The 9,392-nt window shown below is 42.2% G+C and overlaps 1 non-coding gene across 1 annotated transcript; it reads left to right on the top strand.

Moving 5' to 3' along the window:
- Positions 1-7,009: 7,009 nt before the first annotated feature.
- On the top strand, positions 7,010-7,081 carry TRNAC-ACA (transfer RNA cysteine (anticodon ACA)). Its single transcript has one exon. It is a non-coding gene; the product is annotated as a tRNA-Cys (tRNA).
- The last annotated feature ends 2,311 nt before the right edge of the window (positions 7,082-9,392 follow it).

Genomic DNA, 9,392 nt, shown 5'->3' with positions numbered 1-9,392 from the left:
GTTATTCCTATGGATCCTGATGTTGTGGGCACTGATGGCAGGATTTAGAATGCTAAGACTCTGAGAAGCTTGAAATCCTCAATAAATGAGGAGCCAGGTGCCCATAAAGTCAGAAGGTGACAGCAACAAGGAGGAGGAAGGCAGGAATCTCAACACAAGAGGAAGCTTTGTATGAGGGTGAAAAAAATAAAGGTAACAGAAAAACGCATAGCAATTCAAGACAGCCTCCCACCCACAGACGCAGGTAGTGCCAGAGAACAAGCAACTTCTTTGCAGAACAGAAAATACCTAGCTTGCCCACCCTGGATCTTCCTCCCATTCACTCACTCTATTCTGCCCCTTTCGCTTCCCCTCCGCCTACGCAGTGGACCTCCCAGTGCACAGGCCTCTCCAGCCAGGGCCTCCGGGCTCTGGGTCTGACTCTGAATTAACTAGCTGAGTGACCACAAGCAGGTCACTTAGTCTCTGTGTGCCTGACGTTTTGTTGATGTTCAGTTGCCAAGTCGTGTCTGACTCTTTGCGACCCCATGGATTGTAGCCCACCAGGCTCCTCTGTCCATCTGATTTCCCAGGCAAGAATACTGGAGTGGGTTGCTATTTCCTTCTTCAAGGGATCGAACCAGTGTCTTCTACTTGGAGGCAGATTCTTTATCACTGAGCCACCTGGGAAGCCCATGCCTGACATTACTCATCTAAAAAACGGGTATTCATCATGACGATCGTTCCCTTCACCCTGGCTGGCTTTTTAGAAAACATGAGAGTCAAAGCAAGAATATGGTGTTTAATATTTATTTATTTGGCTGCACCAGGTCTTAGTTGAGGCACTTAGTTGAGGCACCTTTGATCTTTGTTTCGGCATGTAGGATCTATTTCTCTGACCAAGGATTAAACTTGGGTACCCTGCATTGGGAGCACAGAGTCTTAGCCACTGGACCACCAGGGAAGTCCCTGGAAAATGTTTTAAAGGACAATTCTATTCCTTAATCCTACTTGGGGAGTTTAAAGCTAAGGAGGTTGCAAATCCTAAAATGAAACTGCAATATTACTGGTTACTTAATTTGACCAAATGACTCTTCTCTGGGCTCAATATCTCTCTATAAAGTGAGAGAGATGGATGAAACGATTGTTACCTGTCTACCTAGCATTTATTTATTTTTTTTATTTCCAAGGATTTCCCCTGTGCTCCAGTTCCTAATGGCATTTCTTTAACTGAGATTCCCTCAGCATCAGCCTACTAAATCACAGGCATTTATGGTCATACCCAACAATCTCTACAGTTAACTGGCTTTCAACAAATGTTTGGTGAACAAATGAGTGCTGAAGGTCACTCAGATGTAGTTAGCAGCTACTATGAGAGATGAGATGAGCTGAACAAGGACAATGGTGAGACTTCAAGGTCAAGGAGAGCACAGAATATGGCACGCAGTATGGCACCCCACTCCAGTACTCTTGCCTGGAAAATCCCATGGATGGAGGAGCTTGGTAGGCTGCAGTCCATGGGGTCGCTAAGAGTCGGACACAACTGAGCAACTTCACTTTCACTTTTCACTTTCATGCATTGGAGAAGGCAATGGCAACCCACTCCAGTGTTCTTGCCTGGAAAATCCCAGGGACGGTGGAGCCTGATGGGCTGCCGTCTATGGGGTCGCACAGAGTCGGACACTACTGAAGTGACTTAGCAGCAGCAGGCACTCAGTAGTTACTGTTGAATAAATGAATGATACAAGAAAACTACTGGAACATTTTTGGCGAGGGGGTTTCCCTGGTGGCTCAGTGAGTAAAGAATCCGCCTGCAATGCAGGAGATCACCGTGCAGTGCTGGAGATGTGGGTTCGGTCCCTGGGTCAAGAAAATCCCTTGGAGAAGGAAATTGCAGCCCACTCCGGTATTCTTGCTTGGGAAAGGTCATGGACAGAGGAACCTGCGGGCTATAGCTCACGGGGCTGCAAAGAGTCAAACATGACTAAGCCACCACTACCATTTGAATATTTTTAACTGAGTATACAGATGCAGGAAATTCTCAATATCCGTTTCAGATCCAGTTGTCTAGGACAAATGTATGTGAATTCCACAAAAAGTAGCTGGAAATATAAACATTCTTTTCAATATTGCTGGCAGGAGAAATGCAGCAGCACCGAGGGTAGGGAAAATGGTAAGTCTCCAAGATAAAACCACAATTCACCAAACTCAAAGGGCAAATGCAAAACCATGTGCCATGGCATCTAAATTTTATTTAGATGTAAGCACAGTGTTACTCAGACTTGTGCATTTTTTAAGGGTTCAAACAAGATCAAAATCACAATGGATTTAATCTACCTGTGTGAGTTTTTAAGATTTCTATAAAGTTCTTTAGAATTCTTGCCAGCATACTTGAATTTCAAGCACTGTGGGGGTCAGAACACAATCTAATCAATGCTCATTATCTCCAATAATAAGAGCCTGGAGAGAAATATCATTTAGTGTGTATCTGAAATTGGAAAGGGCCACAAACCCTCTTTGTGGCAGAGAGGGCAGATGTGAAAGGCCTCTGAAAGCATACAGGATGTGCCTATCAACTAAAACCGCTTTATCTCATCCTCAGGATTGGGGTATAGCTCACTGGGCAGAGGAGGAACAAATGCTAATATGGTCACAGAGAATACTGAGCAAAGTACCAAAGCACAGACGTGGGTTCAGAGGGATAGATCCAACATCATCATGCTCTGCGGTCCTGGGCAAGTTACCTCATTTTACTCAGCCTCAGCTTCCCCATCTGTAAAATGGGAATAATTACAGTTTACATCTCATAAAATGACTGTGAAGATTAAATGCCACAATAAGCATGTCAGGTACCCAGCACAGCATCAGGAACACGGTAAGTGCTAACAGTATAAGTAAAAACTATTACTTTCACTGTAACTTACACATCACAGGGTTGTTCAGTTAAGATAGTCTCCATTTAAAGGTAATTCAAGTGTGAACATTATAGAGACAATTTTATTCCACAATTCCAACTGTCTATGGTAAGAATATATTTCAGAAGCAAAGAGCCAGCTTCTCTTTTAAAGGTTCTGTTACTCTGTGTGATTCTCTAAGATTTGCTCTGGTAAAAATCAACACTTTGGAAGTTCCCAGAGGACCTCCAGCACCATCCCAGACCACAGGCACTCAGCAACCACTGCTGCAAAGTAGGTGCTGAGATCAACAGCACAGTCCTTGAGGAATGAAAATGGTTACATTCTTTTAACATTTATTCCTTGCACTACTTATTTCACACCCAGATACTTTACCTTCCATATTCAATTAACTATTTTCATGCAATTGCGTCCTTGTGAATATTCCTTAAAATCACTCTCAGTACCACTTTGGAAACCTCCCCAAGCACTTGATAATACCTGGTTGGTTGATTTCTATTTGTAAATATTTCATATTTGAAAATAGCTTTGGCTCATAAAGGCCAGAAACCAATAAGACTGTCAGAATTATTGTTAAAATATATGGTATCATGTCTAAGTCACAGAAGTTAATTTCCTATTAATATCAAATTCAGAATAGATTATTAAGCATCCTTCTTCAAGACGGCTTGAGAGAGGAGTCAGATGTCAGTTTCCAATCAGTGTGAGTGGGGCTGGCTCTTTTAGCAGCACCAGCTTTATGATGCCGTGAGCCAAAAAGTGAGTCCACAGGCACATAAGTCATAAGAGGAGCTAAGATACCACAGCCCATGGCCAAAACACGGCCACATCCTCCTTGCTTCTTTATCTTTGCCATTCTGAATGCACAAAACCGAGTGAATACAACATGGACCCATTTCCAGGGTTTAGGAAGAGATTTTAAAGAATCATAATAAGACCAAGGTGGGCACAGGTGACTCAGAAGAGATCTCATATGACAGCATGCAAAGCCAAAATAAACCCTGGGGTGGGGGAGAACAGATGGCCGGTGGGCAGTGGATGGAGCCAGGGGGATTCGGAACGATGGCCCTCTGGATGGCATTCCTCCATGGGAGATGCCTATTTGTAGGAGGTGATGTCCATTTCACCAGATGGCCAGCTCGCCGCCTGGAGTCTCAACCACCAAGTAAGCTTGGTGACTTGAGAGAATTTAGCCTCACCTGAACAGAGAAAACCATCAGAGGTTAAAAAGTGCATCTTCTATACCCTTGGGATGGATGAGAATAGAATACTAGAAAGGTAAAGACATTTGCATTATTTTCTAGCAGTTCTTTGCATGACAAGAAATCAATAATATTTAGAAGAAAATCCCCCCTCCCTGTCTTCTCTCAAAAAAAAAAAAAAAAAACTCTTAGGATATTATAAACACTAACTGGAGCTAAAGGAGCTGAAAATTTCTTTTAAAAAGTGACAGGAGACAAAACTGATTAATAAATGTTTAATTCAGACTATAGATAAACAAAAATTGCCCATAATAAGGCAACTAGGAGCCTGATTCTAAAGACGTAGAAACCATGATAGATTGCAGTTACAATTATATTTGTAAAAGGCACGCACACACAAACACAAAGGGTGAAAGGAAAAACACTAATCCTAAGAAGAGTTGTGTCAGATTGCTGTGATTATGGGTGACTTTTTCTTCTTCCTCTCCCTTGGCTATGATTGGAAGAAGAATGAACGATAAAGGCAAGCAGTGGAGAGTGTTATCCACAGCCACGGACTAGTTCTTTGTTTCTTTGTTTTGACCTTCCAATCCATCCCCTACCAATTTGTGGTTCTCCAGCTTAAGCCATCTGGGTCTCACCATATTGGTTCAATTTCACTCAAACTGGCCTACTTCCTGTTTTATGGCACAAGTCCCCTGGATGTCCCAACGGTGTCAGATTGCTATAAAAGTCTCTATACTTTTAGTGCCTGTACATATCTTGCCACAGACTGGTGAAAAGCAATGTGGACCAATAACACAGGTGCAAAGAGGATGCAGGCCTGGCAGTTACTAATGAATAACACACCACCCTATTGGAACTTTGAATGTTCCAACCAGATAAAAACCTATATGGCTGAGGCATTAACAGAGAGACTTTGTGAGTGATTTCTCCTCCTTTCCAAATTTTCCTTTCTTGTTTTAAGATTGCCTTTCAATATATTTTTTTAAATAGGAGGGAAATGTTTTTTAACTTTTAAAGAAATCATGATGAAATTTAGGAAAAGGGAGAAGACCTAAAACAAATGTTAATTATTTGAAGTTTTCTAAAGAAAAAAGAAAGTGCATAATACTGATATGTTAAAGAGAGCAAAAGAATGGGTGCATTTAACTGAGTCACCTTCGTTCACTCTCACGCACCTGAGGGGCCCAGTGGGATGATGACTCAGCAAAACTTCTCCTTGCAACATTCATTCAAGGCCCTCCATAAGATTAACCCATCTCAGATACTCCACCACATTAATTCTCTCACATTAATCTTCTCTTCTCACAGCACTTCTGTAAATGTAGTATCTTTTTTTCAACTTTTTATTAGGTTGCTGCAAACATAATTGCAATTTCAGACTATGAATTTTAAATCATTATAACTTGGCTCAAATACATCTTTATTAATCAAAATAGGAACACTACAATCAATACTTTTTTGCCAATGAGAAATAAGCTTGTTTATTCCTGTAGTGGAAAAATCCATGCTTCTGGATTTGATGAACTCTTGGAAATCCAGCATCTTCTGCCTTCTGATGGTTGTGGAAGCATTTTCCCTGCAAAAAGCTGTTGAAATGCTTGAAGAAGCGGTAGTTGGTTAGCGAGAGGTCAGGTGAATGTGGCGGATGAGGCAAAACTTTTTAGCCCAATTCATTCAGCTTTTGAAGCGTTGGGTTTGTGTGGCATTCAGCTGGGTGTTGCCATGGAGAATTGGGCCCTTTCTGTTGACCAGTGCCAGCTGCAAGGCATTGCGCCTTTCAGTGCACTACATCAATTTGCTGAGCATACTTCTCAGATGTAACGGTGTTGCTGGGATTCAGAAACCTGTAGTGGATTAGACAGGCAGCAGACCCCCAAGCAGTGACCATGAACTCTTTTTTGGTGCAAGTTTGGCCTTGGGAGGTGCTTTGGAGCTTCTTCTCAGTCCAACCACTGAGCTGGTTGCCTCCAGTTGTCATATAAAATCTACCTTTCTTCACACATCACATCCAATCAAGAAATATTTCATTGTTGCATAGAATAAGAACAGATGACACTCCAGAATAACAATTTTTTGATTTTCAGTCAGCTCATAAGGCACCCACTTATCAAGGTTTTTCACCTTTCCAATTCGCTTCAGATGCCCAATGACCATATTGAATGATCAACGCTGAGTTCTTCAGCAACTTCTCATGTAGTTGTAAAAGGATCAGCTTCAGTGATTGCTCTCAATTAGTCAATGTCAACTTCCAATGGCCAGCCACTGCAATCCTCATCTTCAAGACTTTCATCTCCTTTGCAAAACTTCTGGAACCACCACTGCACTGTATGTTCGTTAGCAGTTCCTGGGCCAAATGCGTTGTTGATGTTGCAAGTTGTCTCCACTGCTTTACAACCCATTTTGAATTTGAATTTAAAAAAAAATTGCTTGAATTTGCTTTTTGTCTAACATCACTTCTATAGTCTAAAATAAATATAAAATAAACAGCAAGTAATGTCATTAGAAAAAATCATAAAGCAAGAAATGTACATTAAAATGATGTTTAACATAAACACATTTATTTAAGAGTGTATTCCAATATCAAACAGCAAAGCTCAACAATGCAAAACTGCAATTACTTTTGCACCAACCTAATATATTGGAGTACGGTTGATTAACCATGTTGTCTCAGCTTCAGTTGTACAACAAAGTGATTCAGTTATACATATACATGTGTCTACTTTTTTCCAATTCTTTTCACAATAGGTTGTTATAGAATATTGAGCAGAGTTCCCTGTGCTATACACTGCTATATTTGAAATGGATAACCAACAAGGACCTATTGTAAACACAGTATCTTAACAATCTATTTCTTTTGGTTACGTGTTTATACATCTCTGTTTATTTCATCCTTCCATCCTCTCAACTTCCCTGGTGGCTCAGATGGTAAAGCGTCTGCCTACAATGCGGGAGACCCAGGTTCGATTCCTGGGTTGGGAACATCCTCTGGAGAAGGAAATGGCAACCCACTCCAGTACTTTTGCCTGGAAAATCCCATGGACGGAGGAGCCTGGTAGGCTACAGTCCATGGGGTCACAAAGAGTCGGACACGACTGAGTGACCTCACTTACACATCTCTGTTTATTTCATCCTTCCATCTTCTTATGGATAGTTTTCTGACAAAAGACTAGAGTCTGGGGAAACAGAGACTTGAAGCTAAGTTGCTGGACCACTGGCAGCTCCCTTCAATGAGTGGAATGGTGGGTTTCTAGTGCCCTGATGGTCACAGGATAGGGTATTCTTCACACAAGGGTAGTTACACCTCCTGCTGCCCAGAATGCTGGGTTACCACCTTCAATTGCTCTAGCTGAGGTCTTCAGCCTGTATAGTCCCAGAGCAACTAGCAAAGATGCAGTGCCAGGGGTAATAAGATATAGAAAAAGTATTGTATTCCTATGGAAAAAAAAAATACAATCAATTCCTTCCAGGTAGCCTCAAACCTGCTACTGCTGCTAAGTCCGACTCTGTGTGACCCAATAGACGGCAGCCCACCAGGCTCCCCCGTCCCTGGGATTCTCCAGGCAAGAACACTGGAGTGGGTTGCCATTTCCTTCTCCAGTGCATGAAAGTGAAAAGTGAAAGTGAAGTTGCTTAGTCTTGTCCGACTCTTAGCGACCCCATGGACTGCAGCCTACCAGGCTCCTCCATCCATGGGATTTTCCAGGCAAAAGTACTGGAGTAGGGTGCCACTGCCTTCTCCAAACACACATATGCTACTTCTACCCATTTCCCTTGTTTTCTACAGAACCAGTCTAATTGTAAAACAGAATTATACTTAAGAGACCCTCCAACTGGCCACGGTTCACCATCCTCCAATGGATACCGTGGCCATGCAGTATCACATAGGAAGACCAGGTATGTCTTCTTTAAGCCCTGGGGATCAAATCTATCCCAGTTTTTCAGGATACAGTTCAAAGGAGTTAGGCTGGAATTGTTAGCTCCCATCTGTAAGAGAGAAAATAGCGACCAGAGCCATCTTTCTACCGGAGGCATCCCTCCTTGCTCTAGATGGGGGTGTGGACAGACTTTACACTAAAGCTTTCCTTCCCTGGTCAGACTTAGTCTGTCCCTTACCGATGCAGGCAACCTACTCATCCCTCCCGGTTCTACCACCGAGACGGGGTGGGGATGCACCAGGGGTAGACCTGATGGCATCCCTGACTGACGTCCAGCTCTTCACCATTACCTCTGATGCCACCCGGGATGCAATCAGAGTAACCTTCCAGAATGCCTCCCAGGCTAAACCGCCAGGGGAAACATTCGTCACCTGACTGCCTGTGCATGACCCTGAGTGTATTCCTGACCACAATAAGACCGATACAAACATAAAACTGAGATGTTTCTTCCAAGCGTCACCACACCAGAATGAGTCTACTCTGGTCCACTAAGAGCCAGCGCTACCAAAGCAAAAAAACCCCATTGCAGTTCCAATCCGAGTAACCTTTAACCTCAGAGATGCTCTTGTAGCTGGAGCTCCATCTAGCTTCCAAACTTCCAATTCCTAGCGAGGCTAGGAGCTTCCTGACTACCAATCCAAGTTTGCGACCTAAGTCATAGTACACAGTAACAGCATAGATCACAAGTCCCTTGAAAGTCTATGATCCGACAGATTAGGTTAGTCCTTCTAATAGGCTACCTGCCCTCAAAGAAATGAGTCACAACAATAACAACAAAAAATTACTTTAAAGGTGCCACAATCAAAAACTCAAACCATAGGAAAACTATCAGAGCTTCTGGCCTCCATGCTGTATTCTGCTAAAAGACATCAGGATGACTTTGAAAACCACACAAACTTTTTTGACAAACAAAAGACAGTTGATCACTATCCATCTGAAGTACAAATGAGTACAATATAATCAGAATTTGTTTTACACACAGGAAGGAAAAATCTCACTTTAAGGAGCAACCATCTGTCTTCCAAAACTACAGAGGTTGAAAATAGCTGATTTTTTTTTTTTACCCTAGCAGTGAGCCAATAAGAAAATACATTGAATTTCCTCATCAGTATATAGATGAAAGGGAGCTCCAATATTTTCAGAAAAATATGGAAAGTGGGAGACAAGAGAAGAAGAAATTTAGACATTTACTCTTCTTTCTAATCCTGTGGCCACCATCCATGTCCAAATCTTAGCACCTTTTTTCTGAGACAATTCCCAGCCTACCACCAGAAGTACATGATAAACACTAAGTAAACAGTGGCTATTATCATTGCCCAGGACAGAAGAGGAATTCATTCATCTAATCAAAAAAG

The sequence above is a fragment of the Ovis canadensis genome, chromosome 15 (genome assembly GCF_042477335.2).
Source record: "Ovis canadensis isolate MfBH-ARS-UI-01 breed Bighorn chromosome 15, ARS-UI_OviCan_v2, whole genome shotgun sequence".
Taxonomy (NCBI): Eukaryota; Metazoa; Chordata; class Mammalia; order Artiodactyla; family Bovidae; genus Ovis; species Ovis canadensis.
Note: the sequence above shows the minus strand (reverse complement) of the source record. Positions and strands in the feature narration are given on the sequence as shown.